At 35.7% G+C, this 23,833-nt stretch overlaps 1 long non-coding RNA gene across 1 annotated transcript in view; it reads right to left on the reverse strand.

The window, feature by feature from the left end:
- Positions 1-23,833, reverse strand: part of LOC128080289 (uncharacterized) — a 63,094-nt gene that overhangs the window by 36,928 nt on the left and 2,333 nt on the right. The window lies entirely within an intron of this gene.

A 23,833-nucleotide genomic window follows, 5' to 3' on the forward strand; every position in this document is an offset into this window, starting at 1 on the left:
CTCACTGAGAATTCCTGTGATGAAGAATAGAAATAGTATACAATATGCTTTACAAAACAGATTTGCTTCATGTGGACTTCTGCTCAGTTAAATCAAGCAAATCTCAAGCCTAAAGTGATCTTATAGTTAAATTTAGGAGTTCACTTAAAAAAATAAAAAAATAAAAAAAAATTTTATTTTTAACATCTTCCTGTAGGAGATGTTAAGACCCATATGAGATGAAGAAGTGAACTGAGACAGCCAGCACAGCTTCACCAAGGGCAGATCTTGCCTGATGGTCCACAAATAAACTTTGCTTTAACTCCTTGCTTTAACATGTCATCAGCTCCAAGGTTTTTTTTATGCTCTGTTTTTGCTATTTTGGGGTTCAGCATTCTTGTTTTCCATAAGTGTTTTGCATTACTAGATAAAGAAATTAATCAGTTCTATTGAAAATGCTTTATAAAATCTTAGTATGATTTTTATTTTCACATTCTACAGGCTTGTCTGCTTGGGCATTGCATAAGGTAAGGTTAAGTCAGGCTTTACAACCTCAGTGATAATAATAATTGAAGTAGAAAAATAATGGAATTTTTGCTATTTTCATATTCAACAGTTTTATTTGAACATATCATAACAACTCCAAAATGGTATCATCCCCTTTAAAAAAAAAAACAGGCTGATGTTAGTCATGGATGATATCCTGCTTCATTTAAACTTTCAGACATAGCAAGAGTTTTTTAAACTTTTTGCCTAAATTATAATAACTATGTTTCCAACAATAAGAATGAAAGAATTGTTACAGTAGCTTGAAAGTACTCTATTTTTAATATTATATATAATTGAGCTGAAATTGTTTGTTTTGTTGCAGATAATTACTGACAAATGCAGAACTAAAATTTTATATATACTGAGAAGAAGGATATAAATGTGCTAGAGTTATGCTAGCTTAGACCAAATGTATACAAGCTCCAACAATCTGCTTGTGAAAAGAGCTAATAGTATATACTTCCTTGAAATATAAGAACAGGAAAACATACAACATGCATTCTCTGAGTTTTCTTGATTGCCAATTATCTGCAGTTATCTACAAGACATAGAGAATTTTTTTTTGGTGTTTAGAAGTCCCTAGTAGGGTTTTAACCTGAGAACTTTTTCAAGTTTCCCTCGAACAGGACAAAAAAAAAATTATCTTCAAGAGCTGTACAACAGAATTTAATTTAGCATTGTGTGATTTATTTTAATTAAGCATTGTGTGATTTAGATTCAGGAATTATGAATGATTATGAGACAAGGAATTTCTTGTACCATGAAAAGAATCCATAGCTAATGTGGATTCTTGTTTTTGTTGCTCAGCATTCATACATGCAAAAAATCTAGCATACGTTCCTTAAGCGTCACTTATTTTATAAACACTCCTAAATATCAGGAGTACTAAACTACGTTAAAATCTGACTCTGAGCATAATTGTCATATTTCTTTGTATACCTGTAACAGATCTGTCCTGCGTGAGCAAACTGCAAACACGACACACTCTTCAGATGGTGTAAAATATCAAAGGATTCTATCTAAAAATACCTGTAGCAATGAAAAGCACTTGAGTATATAAAAAGCTTACATGACTGCACATTCTTACTAATATCTTCAGCTCACACCAGTGATTTATTATCTTCAAAAAACAATAATGGCAGTTTTGTACCACATACTGAAGTTACACCTTGATTTTGTGTGTGTGCTTTTCTGTATTTAAAAAAGACAATATGGAGAGATGCTGTTTGTCATCATAAAAGGTACTACATAGCGCCCATTTGCCTACTGTGACTTCGCATTTCTAAAGATTGCCTTGCCATTAGGGCATCTCTCTTATTCTGTAAGGCAGTTAAGTAAAACAGTGCTATGGAAAACCACTTGTTTGTTCTACCACCTCATTCTTTTATGATCAGTTCTTCAATCCAATTTAACCTCTCAAACCAACACCTACTCTTTATCTCTGTGTATCAAGAAAGATCATTTAAGAACAGAACACAAAAAAAACCCTTCCCTTTCATTGTGACAGTCACTACTAACTGAATTAACTAGTCATGCTACATTATTTTCTGTGAAACTTCCAAAAACTTATAGCTCAGTCACCATTAATCCTCAGATTTTCTTAAGTAATGTCACTGTTACACAGAATGGTAGAAGTTGCATGAGGTCTTAGATATTGTCTCTACAGCATAATAAAAATCTGAGTTTCACATACATGTTTTCTTACATTGGCTTATATTAGCACAAAGCAACTAAGAAAAGCCTCATGAGTCTTTCCTGAAAGTAAAAAAAAGAAAAAAGTATCACTAAAAGCAAGAGTTTTCTCCAAACGTTTAATTAAAAATAAACAAACAAACAAAAAAAAAAACAGAGGCATCTAAAGAACACCAAACAAAGAAGTCAAATCATAACCACATCAGACCCCATACCCTATAAACCCATCTTTTTAACTTGTTGGATGATTAGCAGGGATGAGGCTACACCCTGCATGTAAGTTTTTATTTAATTCAACTCCTTCACTTTCCAGAGACTCCATGCTTTTCATGAATCATGTCTCTAAATGAAATTACTAAGAATCATGAGACCTATATTTTTGAAGTTTGTCTTTAATTTAGTACATTGGCTCCACTACAGAAATCATATGTAATAACACTTAGCAAGAAAATTATTCTGCATTTTTCAACCTGGAATGACAACATGAACACAAACAGACTCTTGCACAGAACAGCCCTGTTTACTGAACAGTTTGACCCAGGAAAAAGGTATGTTCAGATATTTTTCAAAAAGAAATTTAACCTAAAATTGTAGAAAAGCTTGGTATTTTAAACAAACACTTCTATTCTCAAACTATAAAAATAACAGTCTTGCAGTTTAAAAGAAATTCAAGAGAAATTCAGACTCAAAATAATTTAAATTTGTGCATAAATTTTAAATCCTTCACATGAAGTTAAACCCAGAATAGGGAGAGCAACCTCATTTTCCTGTAACTCAGCAACTGAAATAACAGCAACAATAAAGTGCTCTGATTCTTGATGAGGATAGGTAAATAATTTTAAAATATTTCATTTATGTTTACCTTAACTTTCTCTTACATAACTGTACTGAACTGTCCGTAAGGAAACTTCTATGCTAGAAGGAACTTGTGTACTGTTTTCTGTTTTGTTTCCTTTGTTTGTTTGTTGTTGTTGTTTAAAAATAAATAAATAAATAAAACAACAACCTTTCTAAACCCTCAAAGTGGGGGAGAGAGAGAGATACAAAAAAGGGGAAAGAGTGAGAAAGTTACCTAACCTCACTTTTCGGTGAGGTTAATTTTAAATATTCTGTAGTCATATAGTAAGGCATGATGCACAATTGAAGTGTGTAGGCTGGATAAAGCATCAAATTAATTCTAACTCTGGATATACTCATCATCCTCCTGCAAAACATTTGTGTCGCCATATTACGGTAGATACTAGTACAGTTATCAGCAAAACTGCACCTCTGAAAATTACTGCTGGAGATTTCACACCCAAGTTTCTCATTTCCTTTTGGCTAGGATCAGTAGGTTGATCAGTTAAACATGAGAACATATATTCTTCACATACATTAGCAGGCATTTCTGTGTAAGAAAAATGTTTATATATCAGTTGTCAAACTGTATGCACAATAACAAAAACACTTTCTACTCAAGGAACAAACTTTCTTTGAGTATGTAAAGGAAAAAGCTTTATAACTTCATATCTATAAAAAAAAGCTCCTTATTGCTAATTGCATATACACATGCATATAAACAGTAATGTATATGTTAACTACTTGAAATCTTTGTTATTCCAGTAAGCCCGTGGGAAACTTATTTAGTCAGAAGCCAAGAATTTAACTTTGTATTATTAGAGACTGGAAACATGTGGTGTGGTTGAGCTATGGGCAAGTTACCACTACATGATTGACACAGTCATTACAGAAGATGTCAATTCAACTACACCTTTTCTCTCTGCCCTAAACAAAGTAGAAGTATTCCACAACCTTATCCATTTTCTGCATCCCGTTCTTTCTCAGTTTTATAACAGGGATAGCAAGACAAAGTTTCCATCAGTTATTGTTTTTCATAACAAAAGAGAAAGATTGAAATCATTCACTATATTAAATAGTTATTGCAAAATGTAACATCGTCTGTCAAACATCAGACAAAAACTACAAAATTAATTACATGTTCTAGCTACAGCATTTGGAAGTTTGCCATTTATGAAATTTGTTTCAAGTTACACCCTTGGAAAATAAGAAGAAATCCACTGCTTGTTGTTTAGATGTTTCTTTCACTTTCCTTAAAAAACACCTGAGGCTGCTATCTGCCCTGTAGTATTATTAGTACTTGCTTAAGTTTCCACATAAACTTGGCAGCTCAGCATGAACATATTCTCAAGTAAATGAACAGATACAAGTCTGAAACAAACAAAAAAGCAAAGAAGAAAAAAAATAAAAGCATTATCTATCTAAGTTCAAGAAAGCCTTACCGTATTAAGATTTCTAAGCAAAAGTTTAACAGATGTGACACCATGCAGATTCATAAAGGTTTTGATGGCATGGTCTTTCAAACCAATGGGGAAGGAGAGTCCCGCAAATTCAAAAGTGCAGGCTGGGAGTCAAAAGCATTTAGCAGCTGCTTAATTTGAAGCAAAGAGTACAAATACTCTTTGCAGTACAGTGCTTTGCAATACCATGTAAACTCTTGAGTGCCTGATCCTTCCTGCAGCAAGCAAAACCTTTCCTAAGTACAGAAGCCATTTTCAGTGCAGACATGTCTTCTCCAGATAACTAGGTATGCTTTCACCAGTGATAAAAAGTGCCCAGTAGCTTCCTTACGAAGGCAGGCAATTTGCAAATTTCACACATTAGTAATTGGACATAATAGATTTAGTTGGAGCAAGGTTCAGCTTAGTCTGTAATCTAAAAATTAACTTGAAGATCAATTTATCTTCATTAGGACTTTACTGGTGATTTCAGTTATCATATACTGGCTATGAATATTAAAAGTTTTCTTTCTTTTCAGAAAAAACACGATATATGAGATTGCACATCTATTTAAACAAAGTCTAAATAAAAACTTATCAGGAAAAAAGTCTACTAATAAATATATTGAGAATACCCAGGTGATTTTTATCATCTGTGTCACAAAATAAGGAATTTTTTCCAACTGTTAGGATACAAATCATTTGTGATTACACTTAGAGTTGTTTGGTTAAGCAAGTATGTAGATAACTGTACTTTCTCAATGACTTGTCTGGATTTCACCCAGAGTCTGTGGATACCCCACCCCTGGGGGGATTCAAAGCAAGGCTGGATTTGGCTCTGTGCAGTCTAGTTTAATGGCTTCCGATCCTGCGCATAGTAAGGGGGTTGAAACTAGCTGATTATTGCGGTACTTTTCAACCAAGATCCTTCTATGATCCCATGATTATTCTTGGTTAAATTCTGTAGGATTTTTTAAAGGAAAATAATGTTGTCTGCAAGTTTATATTCTTTTAAAAAGTTAAGCCAGAATGCTAATGATATGCTTGACTTCCCAAAAAGAAATACGCACATGTAATGTTCCTAGAATCCTGTCCTAGTCTGTTGTGGCTCTTAGTTTTTGTTTCTTTTGCTTGGTGTGGTTTTGGGTAGGTATTTGTTGTTAATGGTTGTTTCTTGTGGGCTTGCTTTTGTTTTAGGTTAATTTCCTTTTTTTTTTTTTTTTTTTTTTTTTTTTTTTTTTTTAAAATAAGACAAAAACTTCAGATGGTTTAGGTTTTTCTGTTGTTTTTCTTCTATTTTACATCTAGCATTACAGACCTTGTCTGAAATGAAAAGGTTCAGTGGAGGCAAGGTTATTCAGTTTTGCCTCTAGGTAAAATAAATTAGGTCTTCATTTTCTCTCTGAAAAGCTGAAGTTAGTTGTTACTGCATGCATTTTGCTTGTAGTAATTATCCTGAGGTAAAAGCTTACTTAATGAAAGCCAGCCTAATGTTTTTATAATTACGTTCCGTGGTGCAGTGGTTGCACAAAATTTTTAAGAGGATAAATCCTGATGCCTGTTCTAGTGGTAGTCTGAAATTACACTGTTTAGTAAATTCTAAGTCCTCTTTTCCTTTGCAAGAAGATTTGACATGAAACCATTTTAACTTCTATGCGACTTACAGATAACAAAAAAATCTTCTCAGATCATGTCTTCAGGTACATTTTTCCTAAAAGTTTAAAGCAACTTTGTACTATATCCCACAGAACCCCACTTCGACCATAGCTCTTGAGCTGAGTAGGCAAACCTACAAGAAAAAAAACGACACATGGGAATCCATGCATGACTTTTTTTGTGAGTAAATTCAACTAGCCTAGTGTAATGGCAGTAATCTCCAGCATGTAAACACAGGTTTTTTTTTGTTTTGTTTTCCATCTGTAGTCACATAAATGTTCTTTGACACTTTTTGCCTTTCAAAAGTTCATTGGAGAGGCTGGTAGCTTGCTTGTGCCTAAGAACAAAATTTGGTTTTTGTATTTAATGTATTTAAGTGACAAACAGTGTGTGTAAGTAACAAACAAGGACCAAAGTGCAGAAAACTTGAATAGCATAGGTTCAGAGCAATCCTTATCCTGAGTGTCAGGGAAAACAAGTACTTTGATTTAATTTAATACTTTCCTGGCCTCAACTATTTTCTGTTTATGGAATTTCTCGTGCTTGAGAAAATTTATTAAATAAACTACATCAAGTAATTGCATCACATTTCTAAATATCTTTTTAGCTGTCTTCTTGACCTCATACTAATTTTCGCATATAAAACATGCCTTGCAGAATGTTCAGTAGAAATAAAATCCCACTGCATGATTGATCATCTCCTTCTGTTTTTTGAACTTGATTCATACTGACCTCATTCATTATTTCCTAGTTCTTATCCTGCAAAGGACAGTTTATAGGTTACCCACCCAGATTTTCCAAGATAGTCAGACTTCTTTACCACAAGCCTAGCTTTACCACAAGCCTACCACTACTAGCTTTTACAGTCTAGTAGTGATTAAACTAAATGATTTTAATGTTGTGGCTATTCCATATCTTCAATAATTTTGTTGTTTGTTTCTGTTGATTTACAGCTGCTACTATAGGCCTATATTCTGCTATTAGAGCATTTACAGTCTTTTTGAACATGAACCACTTATTTACACAGGGGTATGAATATTTACTCAGTTTTTATGACTTCTTCCATTTGTAATAATTATCATTCCTATTTGTCCACTGTTGAATGTGGAGTCAATGTGTTGATAGAACTAATCATCATACTACCAGTAGATCACTTGTAATGGCAAAGTAAAAGACTGTCACTTCACTTCTCAAGTTAGAAATTTTGTCCTCGTGTTGTGTATATCTACAACGAATACTAACTTCTCATTTATTACATAGTCACGAAGTTTTCTAATGTCCTTAAAGAATTCTGCAAATATAATGGCAAATACCATCTGACAGCAGTTTCACCCACTAACAATATCCTTTTCTACATCATTTATAAATGTATGAGTACAGCTTCAAAGGAACTACAATTGTAACCTCTTTCTCTTCTGAGAGAAAACAATGAAACCACCTTGTTTTTACTTATGTATTTTTTACACAGATATTTATCAATGTAATATATATTTATCAATTTAAGACCTTCCGTCTTAGTCCACGACTTCTTAGTTACCTTATAAGTCTTTGCATAAACATAGATAAGTTATCAGCTAGATCATTCTTAACTACGTATTTGATAACACAATGTAATACACTGTACTGATGCTTTATTATGAGCCATTTCTCATCAGCATACTTTTGTTAGAGTAAGAAGTTGGATGAACTTTTATTCAAAACAGATACTCAGCCTTGGGGCTGCAGGTAGAGTAGCTAGTATTTGGCAAGAGATGTTCTCAGCATCCTTTTATTTCACTCTGGATTAATGATTTATGTGAAGGGAAAAAAAAGTGTCAGAGGTGACATCTGGCTTAAACAAGAGAACGTTATTTTTTTCTGCATCTATAGACGCACAAAAAAACACCCTAATGCAAATAAACAAAGGCAATGTTAAAAAAAAAAAGGCAAACAACTACCACCAAAAACAACACACGTGGCAAGAGAACTGTAAGCCATTTCCAGCTTAATTTTTCCTTGGTTTTACAAAGAAGTGAGGCGATTGGAACAGTTTAATGTTTCAGGAAATGATACAGTAGAAAAGGATTTAAAAGTTCTTTTTTACTGCCCATAGAAGCAGTTTCTCAATGCTCATAACAGCCTAACATTACATGTGATGGTCATAAATTCGCTTTGATTTGTATGAAGTCTTCAATGTAATTACAAACTATCAGTTTTCACATATAGGAAGAGTTGTGTAACTTGTGTATGTAATACTTTTGGAAATATCAAAAACTATGTAGGGGCCTTTACAAATACTATCACAGTGCTGGTTTGGAATAGAAAAAAAGCAGCAATACTCATTAGCTATACCTTACAAGCCACAGGCAAAAGAACAAAAATCTTATTCAATTCACACAATTCTTACTTCAAAGCATCCCAATACAGCATTTGAGAGTCAGAGATTAAATCCACAGTAGCTTTCTACTTCAGCTCACAATTGAACTTGTGAAACAAATGCTGCATGTGTATCCAGTTACTACACACTGGTTTGCATTGCAGGAATCTTTCGGAGTGCATACGCTGGTTTTCTTTTTAAATGAAATTGAATTGCAGTGCAGGTCAACATTTAATGCACTTCTACATAATTTATAATTTAAACTAGAGCAGCCATGGAGGTGATGCTCAAACTACCCCACTTTGAGATAGGTGATGGTAATAGATGCCCTGGGCCTGGATTTAGATCACAGGCCTGTAAGACATTACCTAAGGTGGAGGGTAACGGAACTCCAATTGGTAATCAGCTTCAATAGGAGCCCAACCCAAACGTCACTACATTATTGCATGGAGCATGGGGAACAAGCAAGGAGAGTTACAGTGTACCTACTGTGCTATGATATCATTGGTATGACTGACACATGGTGAGATGACTCTCACATTTGGAATGTAGGAATAGACATGTATGTACTCTTTATGAAAGACAAGCGTAGGAGAAGGAAAGGGAGTGTTGTCCTCTACATCTGCCACCAGTTGGAGACCATAGAGCTCCATCTGGGGATTGATGATAAGCTAAGACTGATGATAGCACTTACAGATGAGGGTTAAGGGAAGGCAGGGGAAAGAGCCAGCATAGTGAGAGTCTGCCACAGGCCACCAACCAGGAAGATCAAGTGGATGAACACTTATAAACACATAGTAGCAGCTTCACATTCACATAACATGGTCCTCATGAGGGACTTCAACCACTCAGTCATCTGCTGGAGGAACAGTACAGCAGGGCAACAGAAATCAAAGAGGTTCCTGGAAAGCACTGATGATAACTTCTTCTCTCAAGTAGTACAGGAAGCCACAAGAAATGCTATGTTGAACTTTGTCCTGACAAGCAAGGAGGAGCTGGTGAGTAATGGGGGAGTAAAGGGCAGCTTTGCGCTGACCACAAAATGGTGGGGTTCTTGAACCTTAGGGCATCAAAGAGGTTATGCAGCAAGCATACCTCTGCACTTCAGGAGAACAGACCTTGAACTCTTCAGGAAACTGCTTGGCAGAGCAACATGAGATAAAGCCCTGGAATACTACAGGCATTTCAGTGATAAAAAGGCGGCCTGGGAAGACACAGACCCTCTCCAGAAGGAAAGAGAAGACCTGGTCACAAGGGATATGGAAAAATGACTCAATTACTTCTTTTCCTCAGTTTTCACTAGCCAGACCATGCAAGCTGCAGAAAGCAAAAGTAACAAATAGGAGAAGGCAGATCAGCCTACTGTAAGTGAAGATCAGGTTCAAGACCAACTGAAGGTGCACATGTCCACAGGACATGATTAGATTAATCTACAGGTCCTGAAAGAACTAGTGAATGAAGTTGCCAAGCCACTATCCATCATACTTGAAAGATATATCAGTCTGGTGAAGTTTGCACTGACTAGAAAAGGGGAAGCAGAACCCTCATTTTCAAGAAGCTGAAAAAAATGTAACCACCCAGGCAACTACAGGTCAGTCAATATCACTTCTGTGCCCGAGAAGTTCACGGAGAAGCTTCTCCTGAAGGCTCTAAGGCAAATACAAGTAAAGACAAGGTGATTGGTGGTAACCACTGTTGCTGCACCAAGGGCAAGTCATGCCTGACAAATTCAGTGGCCTTTTATTATAGATTTCTTAAGTGGAGTTATTACTATATCATATAAAAGGTTATGTATATGTTACTGTGTTTAAGTGACAAGTTTGGCTCAGCCTTAAAAGCAGCATACAGAAATCATAAAATTGAATATTTACAGTTCTACCAGCATAGAATTAGGATTATATATATGGTAATACTTAAAACTCATGGATGACATCAAACTTGATTAAACCTATACTTAGAGTAATGCTCAGCAGAAAAATATTTTCGTTATGTCCAGCAAATCTGTTTCTCATATTTTGTGAATCAAGACTGATAGTGGGCCTAAAGTAAACTTTTTTCACAGTTCACCTACAGAATCAGATGCTGCATCCTATCTACTTTGATGTTTCACATGTAACAGACAGCAATTCCAAGCTAAGTCCCTTCAACACTAGTTTAAGTTGTCAGCTCTTTATCTCTCGTGTATCAACATTACAACTATCGGAACAAAAAACTACAATGCCTTGAAACCTAATCTATTTAATAGATGTGTTGAGTATTAATGCAGCCAGTACATACACAAGAAATCTGATCTTACGATTCAGAAGGCCTTTGAAAGCCTGTAAATATGCTAGCAGAGCGCATATATCATTCAGCCACTCTTAACAAGCTTGATCAGAAGAATAGCCTATTTGCAGGAGGGAGACTCCCGTCTGTACCCAGACATCTAGTAAACGAAGGTCAAAGCCAGAATAAACATATCCACAAAGTCTTACTATTTAGTCATAACTAATAAAAAAAAAAGTTGTCATTTATCTTAACCCCAGATTATGTAACAGGTCTTAAAATGCTTGAAGTACTCCATTTGCTTGCTAGCAGATATTCAGCACAGACTAGTCGATGAAAATGTTTACTCTTTCAGATTAAAGAAAAAGTGAAATATTTACAGTGGCAAGCCTGTTTAAATGAGGGACTACCTAGATTATGGAGCTCCCAAAGCAGCTACAAGATCTATAATATCTAGTTTTTGGAATAAGAGCAATGGGAAAATTGTTTCAAAAAAGCAACAGTGGAGCTGCTACAGATATCCAACTGGGGACACCATTATTACTGTGCTTGGAGAAAGGCAATGCAAATAATCAGTTCTAAATTACCCCACAAAAGGTGACACTCACAACACAGTGAAAGAAAGAAAGATTTGCTTACTTGTGCAAGGGATCAGGGCTAACAAAATAACCCAAGAGAAAGAATCTTCAGGTAGAGAACCTTCCTTTGTGACAGCCAGCCCTTAAATGAGGCTTAGGGAGGGGTGGAACCACTTTCCATCCATCCAGTCACAGAGGTGAATTGCTTTCACCTGCTCCCAGGGCTGCCTGTGTCCCTTCACCAGGTGCTCAATTATTCGTTCAGGCCTTGACTCAGCAATTCTCATACACATGATCAGAAACAGAGGAAAAATAGGGCAAAGATCCAATTAAAAAATATTAATTTAATTCAAATGAAGGTTTAAATATCAAATAAAAATGGGTCTAGCTAGATGACAGACCAGATGAAGACTTTAGGAGTAGTAAATAAGAAGATTTTGTAGTACAAAAAGTCTAGCTACAGAGGTTACCCAAGGGAAGAATGTTCTGCTAAGACAACGGTTGAATAAAGGATAGTAGCAGTAGTAATGGAAATATTACAGAGTTCTACAGCTACCAGAAACAGTGGGATTGCTCCAGGGACTCCCTGCTAAAAAAAATAGGCATAAACTCATAACTTTAACACTTTTAATTTCTGATTTTCCTGTCATCATATAAATTATGGTGTGCACTATACACAACTCCCTGGCACCGTCATCATGCAATTGGACATGTGAAGACAGCTTGAGAGCTTCTTGAATATAAGAACTAAACATTATGAGCCTCATTAAATACAACAAATCTTTCTTGAAACTAAGAAAACTGGTTGTCATGTTTGCCAATAGGAAAAATAACAGTACTTCAATAGCAGGAAATAAGGCAGGCGTAATGCTTTGCTGTTGCATTATCATTAACTGCATCTAATGGAGTACTTTGCAGAATGGTAAGAACTCTGTTAACTTCCTCTCTACATGCAAGTACAAATCAGAATATACAAAAACGCCTGCATATAAAAATCCTGCAATGTTAACCTTAAAGAAAACTGAGGCCAGACTATGGAGATGCAGAAATTACAAATGGCCTGTGAAAAATGCTATTCTTTTACAATACCAGTTGTAGGTAGCAAATGCTAAATTTTCTTACATAAGGCTTTCAAAACACAGGAATTTATACTGAGTAGATAATGTATTAATTATAACTCAACAAGTAAATCAATTTATTATCAAACAAAGTAGAGGGTACTTTATCAAAAGTCTATTATGTAATGATGAAATTTACAATTAGCAACTAAATAAAGCAGTACATTTTTCTAACAATAACAACATATATGGTTGTCTTTTGTGAAGCCTGAAAATCCATTCCACATTTTTCTGAGTTCATTTTATCTTGCACAATTGAATATATCCTATCATTATTGTAAAATATATTTAAAAGACAAGGAATAGCAGAGGCTCACACTGAGACACCCTTCACAGATAGGGAAAACCATGGTAAAACACTGTGGTTTGATGGGATGAGGCAAGTGGGATGAAGCTCAACAAGACGTGCTGGGTCTTGTGCTTTGGTCACAACAACCCCATGCAGTTCTACAGGCTTAGGGCAGAGTGACTGAATGACTGTGCAGACTAAAGACCTGAGGACGCTGGTCAACACTCAGCTGAATACAAAGCAACAGTGTGCCCGGATGGCCAAGAAAGCCAATGGTATCTGGACTTGTTCAGATTGGATATTAGGAAAGATTTATTCTCCATAAGGGTGGTCAGGTGCTGAAGTGGGCTGCCCAGGGAACTGATTGAGTTACCATCCTGGAGATGTTCAAGAAACTTGGAGTTCTAGTAGTAAGCAACTGGGCAATATTGTTGGTAAGTAAATGGTTGGATTAGACTATCTTGGAGGTGTTTTCCAAACTTAATGATTCTACAATTCTATGAGTCTGTGCACTGAAAAATAATCTGTAGCTCACATTCAAATAGATGAATTTGCAAAGTGATGGGGAATTAAATATTTTGATTGACTATTTTGACAATGGTAATTCACATGTCAGAGCATTCCTGAGATATATGCATTTTTACATCAGAGGACTATGCTCCTAACAAATACTAATCACTTTTCTGAAAGCTTTACACAAGCAAGACAATAAGAATATCTTTTTCTTCTCAGCACATACTGCATTATTTACAAGGCATTAGTGAATTCAGAGGAGTAAATGTCCAGAAGTTATTATAAAGTAAAGAATCAGCCATGTTGTTTATATGACACAATATGAAGACCTGCACAAAAATTTTAAGCATGGCACTCACATCCAGACTGAGTCAGTGATAAATATCTACAGGTATCACCAACAGGTTGTCAGAAGTACTACTCAGGCCTAATGGTGAGGACATGATTTATCTGAGATATTTTTAATGGGAAATGGCAGAAGTAGTGTACTGTGATACTATCTTTTTAAATTAGTTATGTATAATCATCCAAAAACTTCCATTTGAGAGGGGCGTCTCACGTGAGGCAGAAACTGGCTCAGAGTCTGTAAGACTGGAATATCTGTACATGTCATGGTCAAACAAAATCTCATTAGAGGAGCTCTAGCTGAAACATTACATTCTTGATCTCACTGCATCTCTGACAGTCCAACAGCTATGAAGATCATTTAGCAAGTATAGAGAACAGTGGATCACATCCCATGGCCCATGAAGCTGAATTACAAAATATATTGGACTGACTGCAGAGCAAGCAATGATAACTGAAGAGAGAGTGACGAAAATCAAAAGCAATCAATGATATTGATCCAAAGCTAAAATCTAAACAAACATCACAATTAAGAACAGATTCTGTGCCTCTTACTCAGCATCAGAAATCTCTAACAAATTTTGTGTGCTTTCCTTTTACAATTACTTCTAACAATGAAAGTAAAGCTATTTAAATAAAATAAGCATTATTTTCCAATTATGATATCTTTGCTGTCTTTGGCACAACTTGTATATATTCTAGTATGCATTGGTTTAGGTTTTATTGTCTCAAAGTGTTTTTTTTAATTTGATAAAATATAAATTTTAGATTTATCACATACTTTAATCAAATAGGACTCATACTGTTGCAATTGGTCTCTTAATAGGGAAAAAATCAAAAGAATCTTTACTTTATTCTTTTAATATTTTTTGTATATAAAGGAGAGAAGGAAGGATGTTCAGGGTTGGAATCAGGAAAGCAAGACTCAGATAGAATTGAACTTGGCGAGGGATGTGAAAAGAAACAAGGAGGGATTCTTTAGATATATTGGGTAGAAGAGACAAGCGAAGGGGAGTGCATCTCCCTCTGGTAAACAAAAAAAGGAAAACTGGCCTTCTCAGACATGGAGAAGATTGAGGTACACAATGAGTTCTTTGCCTTAGTCTTCATGGCCAGTCAGATTTCCCACACCTCTCATGTCCCTGAACTTGTAAGCTGGGGCAAGGGGAACAAAATCCCTCCCACAGTAAGAGCAGAGCAAATCCAAGATCACCTTGTAAGGCTGAATGTGTACAAGTAGCTGGATTTTTCATTCTGATACATTTCATATAAAAATAATATAAAAAAATATAAAAATTATTCTTATTTGCTTGACATAGAAATTCCTTTGATTTTCTTGTAGTAAACTAAAGAAAAAAAGGGAGATCCAATAATTATGCTCTGTTTCAATGTGTTTTTTTTCATATTGTCATTACTCTGTTTAAATAAAATCGATCTATTTTGAAGAGACTTAGAAAATTTATTTTAAAAATTAACAGAGCCGTTAGAATATTTGCTTTCAAGGAACCCAATTAAAAATACAAAAAAAAAAAAAAAAAAAAAAAAAAAAAGTTACAGAAGATAAATATATATAATCTAAATAAAAACAGGTTAGAGAAATAGTTTTGCTGTATATTTATTTACACACTCATACAGGATAAAGATTTTAACTATTTAAAATAATAAATATCTCTATTATTTTACTGACCTACATATTGTTTTATTTCATTTCTATTTCCACATATTATTCTTAAGAAATACGTGCATACTATTTACACACCTATATAATCTCTTTTGTGACACAAATTTTATAAATCATAACATCAGAAATAAGTATGCTTTTTAACCACTGAAGTAAATAGAAAGCACACTTTGAAAGTACCATTCCTAAGTTCCATCTTAGCTTTAGTGAATACTTAAGGAACGGGTTCAGGATAGCTAGTATGGACCATGGTGAAAGGTGATTGAAATTTTTTGTTGATGTTTAGATGTTTCATATGAACATCATTCATCTTTTTACAGCATGTCTTGTTTGCACATATGGTTTAGATGAATTCTAAGAAAGATAGTGCTAGAAACATATGAAATCTTTATGATATTGCTACTGAGAGAGGAAAATGGTTGAGTTCATCATGTTTTGAAAACAGCCCTGCATACTGAATTTCCTGTTTTTTAGTTCCCTGAAAAGGCTCATTTCCATCCTGTATCTGCTGGAAATGAGCTGATAAATAAAAGCTAGAGGGGTCAAAAAAGAAAGACCAGCAATTAGATCAAAGCAGGCAAATATTAAAAAGAAATAAGATTGTTGTAAATCCCAAAGTCTGTTTTCACTTTATATAAAGACACAGCTAACAATGTGTACATTGCTATGTCTCCCTCTCACAGATATGATCTACTTTTTTCTCACTCTGATGGATTTCAAGCCCTCATTACCTATCACTTCTTTTTCAAGTAAGGCAATTGTCCACACCTGTTGTTGAAAATGTACCACAGCACAAAGGGCAGAGGCAGAGGCATTTGCAAAAAAAAAAAGGTTTCTATGTTAAAAAATCTTCTGATCAAACTAATGAAAATGCTTTGAAGTGGAGATTAGAATCCAGAATTCTGACTATCTAGGCTAGAGCTCAAATCATTATGAATTATTACAAATACATACTAGCTCATTTCTTCTGGTATAAAAAGATCTTAAGATATTATCTGCTTATCTTCCACACGTCTGAAGAGGGACACAACAAAGGTGTCATGTCTCCTTCTTATACAAATAAGAACAGTGCTCTGGCATTTTTATTTTATATGAGTGAAGATAGTTAATTTATGCCATATGTTGTTCTAAAAAAGTAAAGAGAATAAAATTCCACTGTTGTAAATTATAGACTCAACGGGTCAGAATATCTGCTCTGTAGATCCAAGCATGAAGTGCATTGGTTAGTTTTTCTTTTTAAATTTCTGGCAGTTGTATAATCCTGAATTCACAGAAAAGGGGAAACATATCAAGTTTTCTCCCTTCCTCCTCAGTGATGATTGTGTCACTCTTCTTGGAAGAACCAGAATAATCAAAAGATCTTGTAAACTATTTCTGATACAGCTAGAGAGAATATAAACTAAATGGCAAGTCCATACAGAATAGTGTCACATATAGCATACTCAGGAAAATTTACCTCATAAATGAACAACTGCACACACAAAGAATTACTTGATATTAAGTAACGTAGGACAGTTCTACTACAGTTCATAGATTTTTTTTCTCTCTCACACATCTTTTCTGTCCGCATAACACAAAATACTTCCCTGCAAGTTTATTGTCTTGCAGAGAATTGTTGTAACTTCATACTAATTTTTCCTTATTGTTTATTCCTCAGATGTTTAGATCATGCTGCTGTATTTTCATTATTCATAAGGCTGTGTTAGTTACAGACTAACACACATATGACAACAGTATTAATTCAGACACTTTGCAAATAATGGTATAAAGAGACAAAAAGAGAAGTAATATATTCCCAAAGGACTTCAATTTACAAGTAAACATTATGCAGAAGATATTAAATTGAACCAATTAGAAACTGCTTATCTACTAAACTTAAAGCATATGCTTACATGTTTGGAAGGTTTGATCTTTAGAAGATTTCAAAGAGTTTTGTGTATCAAAAATATATTAAGAAGTTCCCCAAGATTTTTTTTCTGAGGCAAACTAGTCACAGTTCTTCAGAAGAGAATATTCTCTGCTTTATTTTCATATCATTTTCCTTTGGAAACAAATATTTATGGCTGACCCCTGTCACACTGTCACCTGGGAAAAGAATGGTCATTTATTCTTAACTTTGCAAAATTAGGCTGATAACTTCATCATGTTGGACGAACACAAGTCTGAATCACAGTTACGATATACTGGGTGTGGTTGCAAATGAAAGAAATACTCTTTACCTTGACAATATCTGTTACATTTTTTAGTGGGGGTGGTAGAGGGAGGAACCTGGATGTTTTTATCTGTGAACAAGTCTGTTCCCAGCAAAATTAAGTGGGTATGCTAATAGAGTAGAATTCTCTACAGATGTTTGGTACCAGGAGCATTGAAGCGAAATCAAACAAATAGTCGACAGGAAATCACAAGAAATCTTGATGAGCTATAGGAAAATCCCTAGAACATATGCAAAAAATCTGAAAGTCCTTAAGAAATTCAAAAAAAGGATTCTGTTTTCACAACAAACATTTTCCAGCTTCCTAACCCCCAAGCTGCCAAGTGATTCCAAGAATCTACTACTATTCAGTGATGGTTAAATCACACATAAGCAATTAATATTTTTGCCCATCTGTAACTTCCAGCTTACCCACTTAAATCCAGTACCTGTATGTTTCCAGGGTCAGGATCCCAGACCCATTGATGAGTCTGATCTGGCAGCAGTTGTCACTCAGACCAGCTCCTGGCCCACAGTGACTCCCAAGCACCAAGTCCTGTCATGGCCTCCCCTAGAGATCTTTGAGGTCTCCTCTCCTCTATGGCCCCAGCAATACAATACAAGGTCATCTCAGTGGTGCAGGTCACACATCAGGTCTGGGTCCTGCAACCAGACCTCGGAAGGAAAGCTCTGAGAGCTGGGGTGGCTGCCTTCACATGCAGGTGACTGCCTGGGGCCATAAAGGATGCTCTTCACCGCCTTTGAGGTCTTAAAAACACAGTCTGTTGGCACAAAAACAGCGTCAGAAAAGAATCAACAGATCCCAGAGGTATATGAAAACAAAGTAGGTATGAAAAATGGCTTCTGCCTTGAAAGCAAATCAATTTTTTAGAGGAGATTTTCCCTTTTAGGCTTATTTCTTTTTCTTCCCATGGCATTCAGTGAGTGGGATATAATATCAGTGTGTACACCTGCTTTAGGCAGTCTCATCAGTAAGTTCTAACAGAAGCTGGCTCACTTGGTGGTGACTACTTATTGTATCGGGTTTTTCTACTCCAAATAGAGCTATTAATCCACCTAACCTATCCGAAACTGAAATAAATAAATAAAAATAAAAATTACCTACTTTAACATTTGCACTATTGTAGACCTTTGTAATATTAAGGCTGATTTAATTTATTTGGCTAAGCATGTTTGTTTAAGGTACTGAGGAACGTTTGACAGATTTTGCATACGTATCTGAACAGTGCAATCAGAATTAAAGTGCCTTTTAAAAATATTGGAAATATGAAACTGCAATGCAGCCCTGTAAGCGTTGTTGCAAGACTGAAAACATTTATTCTGCTTTAGGGTCTAACAGAGGGAAAGTATGCTGAGATGACACACAGAGCACAAGGCAGGTGTCAGAGTTACAGCTTGTTCTTCCAGATCTCAGAGCACAGGAAGTTCTGAAAGTTTCTCTTTCTTATATTCTCATACTAGCATGCTTGTTCTGTGTCTGTTTAGTATTTGGCTCTGTCAGTAAACACCTTTCAGCACAACTCCTAGTGATAAATCATCCTTTGATTCAAAGTGCTTGGGATACATTTCACTGACTCACATGAAGATAATATTCACCCCATACTGTCAACATAACCCAGAGCAATATCTGCATGCCAAAATTCAGACCTGATGCTTTCCAGCTTAAGTTCTGTAATTTAGTTCCCCTATAAAGCTTCTCACTTCTCACACAAGGATGTATAAAGGCACAGACAAGAGGAACTTCAGGCTAAGAAGACTTCAGATCTCTTTCTATTTTTTAAGGTTCTCACACCCAAAAACATTGCCACGTACTGCATCAAAATCACAAGTTCTCTTCCTAATCTTTTTCTTTTCAATGACACACACATACACACACATACTCACATGAAAAAAAAGAAAAAAAAAAGAAAAAAAAAAGAAGAAGGGCAGGGGAGGGCAGGGGGCAAAACACTGTTTCATTATAGTTTTTCAGTGTTAAATGGATTATAAGCAGCATGGGGACCGACTATTTAGACTGTCTGATAGTTATAGGACAAGGGAGAATGAATTTAAACTAAAAGAGGGCAAATTCAGGTTAGATTTCAGGAGAAAATTCTTTACTTGGAGGGTAGCAAGACAAGGGAATGGGTTGCCCAGAGAAGATTTGGATACCCCTTCCTTAGTGGTGCCCAAAGCGAGGTTGAATGGTGTCCTGGGCAGCCTGATCTTCTGGATGTCAACTCTGCCCATGACAAGGGTTTGAAGCTCAATAATCCCTTATGTCCCTTTCAACCAAAGCCATTCTATGATTCATAATTGTACAACAAAACATTTCAATACAATAAGAAATTAATTCTGGAGCCTCATAAATGATTGCCAGAAACATAGTTCATGCTCTGCTTATATATAAGTCAGGAATATAACACAGTGAGCACTACAGATTTGTTGAATATTTCCCATACAACCAATGCAGCAAAGGAGTCATTCTGAACTAGTCTTGTTTTCTGTTTTAGACTATGTGTCTCTCAAGTTTCACTTCCTTTCATTTCTGCCTTGAATATTCCTTCTGGTCACATTCTAAGAACAATGTCAAAATGTCATGGTTAAAATTCCAAATTTTCTAAAATAATATCTCCATTGAGGTCCATGGGAATGCTTCCTTACTTTCTGATGTCTGATAAATGCTCAGTGTACTACAGCTAACTGGACGAACATGCGCGAGTAAACATCTGCATTAAAATAATAATGATGATAACAATAATTATAATCATAATGATAAAGAAAAATAATAAAATAAACTTTTTAGAAACATTTGTGTCTTCAAGGGCTTAAATGAAGAGGGAAAGAAGTTCTGTGAATACTATCTTCAGTTCTACATTAAATGATGCTGGCTAACGATGAAAAAAAATTAGTATAAAACCACTATCAGGATGAGCCGCCAGAAGAAAGCAGGACAACAGAGCATAATTTCAATGTGTTCACATTAAGTTTTAATACAATTTTCCATGGAAACAAAATTTTCGTGAATGTGTTGTCAGCGTACCTTTCTTCTGTCTTGTTTCTCCTAATAACTTGTGAAGAGCTTGGCAGAAACTAAAGAAATTTCTTAGAAGAATGGTCAGACAGAAAATAATGACCTTGCATTTTTTTTTAACTTTGAGAAAAGAGCAAGATTGTACATTATTAAACACTTACAAATCTTTATGGCAGAGAAATGCTTCTGCCATAGGAAATGTTGTCGTTTCTAGAAACCAAAACAAGTGAGGCCCACATTTCTAACAAAATAGTGTAGTCCTTGTGATCAGAAATCTACCTGGCTCAAGAAACTGCAAAATATTTTAAAGAAAGTAGAAGTTAAAATATCTACCACTTTTTTTTTTTTTTTTTTTTTTTTTTTTTTTTTTTTTTTTTTTCTGACAGGTTTTTTTTTTTAATTTAATTCCCCTATGCAGAAAAAAAATGCACCCATTGAAATTCAGTGATGCTTGCTGAACATTTATGGAGATCTAAGAGTAGATGTGAGCACAGTGAGGCAGTGGGTGCTGTTTCAGCAATGGCAGCATGCAGGCTCTTAATCATCTCCGTGAAAATGCATAGCTAATGGTGGCAATTACATTGAAACATAATGTTTTGTTGCTGAGAATTTGTTCTATCAAACTGTTATTTTTCTCTTTGTAGCTGTTGTAGTTGCCATGGAAATAAGTAGGAAGCATTATTTTTGGAGCAACTTATCTAATTTTGGAAGTGCTTGTAATTAAATATCTTTAACTTATTTTCTTCTGGAATAAAGTTTGATTTTCTTCTATCTAGGGATATCTATGCTGTTCTCAATAGAACTTTGTGTTTTTTATGCCTAGTGTTTTCCTCTGTATTCCCTGTAAAGGCAAAGATATCATAGAAAAAGTCTTCAAAAGCTGGATTTATTTTTTCTCAGCATAAAGCTATCAGCAACAGAAACTGTACCATCAAGGAAAATGTACAGCACATGACAGTACATCTGTTATTAGCCTCCTAGATAAAACTAGAGGTTTTAAGTTCATAACCCCTAATGTTCTGCAAAACAACTAACGTAGAGTCAGCGACAGCCAAAAGTAAATAATCTTTTGTAAATGATGTAATTTTCAAGGCTGCTTTACTTTGTCTTTGTGGATATCACAAAAATGCTTGATGGCAGATTTCATGACTGATACTTCAGAAAATCCCGGTTGGAAAAATTAATTTACTGTGTGTTAAAATAGTGCTTTCTATCTATACATACCGATGAAACCATGGGAAGATCCCCTTGGGTTCCAGTGGACTTCGGGTCAGATCATTCACGTTTTAATGGACTTTAAGACTAGGAGGGATTATTAAAATCATTTGGTATGAGTTGACGCACATGTTAGAGCAGTAACAGATTGGCAAGAAAATGTTGCCTAAAGTCAGCAAATTACTCTTGAATTGGATTATGCCAGTTAAAAACAAACCTTAACGTCAATACAGATACCATTCTATTAGATATGTTGTAAGAGCTTAATGGAAATTTGATGGGAATTCCTTCTGGGAAGAGAGCTTGGAAGAGGCTCATTATGTCTGGACTCTTGCTCCTTGCAAATAAATCACACAGCATTACTCTGATTCCATAAACCACATTTAAAGAAAAAAAGCTGGTGCTAGAGAAGTACACATGCATGGTTCAATTTTCTGCTACTTTTGAGGTATACATTCTCATTCAGACATCATAGAATCATAGAGTCATTTCAGTTGGAAATGACACTCAAAGTCATTTAGTCTAGCAGTATACAGACATCTACAGCTAGATCAGGTTGTTCAGAGCCTGGTCCAACCTGACCTTGAATGTCTCTGAGGACAACTTCTCTGAGCAACCTGTGCCAGTGCTTCACTACACTTATTATAAAAAACTTTTTTGGGTGTGTCCAGTCTAAATCTTCCCTGTTATTCCCTATTATTACGAAACCATTTCCTCTTGTCCTACCATAACAGACCCTGCTAAAGAGTCCATCTCCTTCTTTCTTGTAAATCCTTTTGGATGCCAGAAGGCTGCTATCAAGTCCCCCTGAAATCTTCTCCACACTAAACAGTCTCAGCTTTCTCAGCCTGTCCTTGTAAAAGAGTTCCATCTCTTGGATCATTTTTTGGTGGGCCTCCTCTGGATGTGCTCCAACAGGTCTATGAATCTCCCGTACTGAGGATTCCACATCTGGACACAGTACTCCAAGTGAGGTCTCACCAGCACAGAGTAGAGGAGTAGGACCACCTTCCTCAACCTGCTGGCCATACATATTTTGTTGGCTTTCTGTGCTGCAAAGGCACACAAATGGCTTATGTCCAGTTCACCATCCACCAGTACTCCCAGGTTAGTTTCTGCAGGGCTGTGCTCAATCAGTTTTTTCCCCAGCTTGTACTGACAGCATTGGTTGCCATGATACAGGTACAAAACCTTGCACTTTGATTTGTTGATCCTCATGAAGTTCCTCTGGACCCACTGCTCAGCGTGTCTAATCTCTCCCTCAGAAGAATTAACTACACCACAGAGCATGGTGTCATCCACAGACTTGTTGAGGATCAACTTGATCCCACTGCCAGTGTCACTGATGGTTATACTGAAGAACATTGGTCCCGGTACTGATCCCTGAGGGACAGCACTCATAACTAGACGTTGAGCCATTGATCACCACTCTCTGGGTGCAGTCTCACAAACATTTCTTTGTCAATCAAACATTATTCCACCCATTAGTCCACCCATTATATCCATATCTTTCTAATTTGGAGAGAAGGAAGTTGTGAGGGACATTTTCACAAGCCTTACTAAAGTCCAGATAGATGACATCAGTAGTTCTTCCCTTGTCCATTTCAAACCTCTTTATTTCAGGTCTATGCTGGTCATCCTTGGTAAGTGGCTGCGACAGCTTGAAGAAAACTTTTTTAATAGTCAGAAATTTTCTTTTAACATCCAACACAAGATTGTTCAGGGTCAACCTATATCTATTTGTTCTTGTGCCAACATTGTTCTTTCACTTAAACAGTTCTGTTCCCTTAGGAGAGAAATCTTATCCCCTCTCAGCCTTCCTTTCACAAAGTTAAACATGTCACACCCTTCCACATCTCATTTGTCAGGTTCTCTGCATGTATTTGACCAGAGCTGTGACTGTTCCACATGACTCCACACCAAGGCCAAGCACCATCCGCCTACTCCTCAACTGTCCTCCTGAAACTGTTTTGGTGAAGAATTTTTCAAAGCTACATTTGATTTTCACAAGATTCCATGGCAATTCATAGGTATGCTGTGATTGTACAATAATACCTTGTATTTTTTAAATATTTCCCACTGAGAAGATGCAAATT

The sequence above is a fragment of the Tympanuchus pallidicinctus genome, unplaced genomic scaffold (genome assembly GCF_026119805.1).
Source record: "Tympanuchus pallidicinctus isolate F22 unplaced genomic scaffold, pur_lepc_1.0 scaffold2, whole genome shotgun sequence".
Classification (NCBI taxonomy): domain Eukaryota; kingdom Metazoa; phylum Chordata; class Aves; order Galliformes; family Phasianidae; genus Tympanuchus; species Tympanuchus pallidicinctus.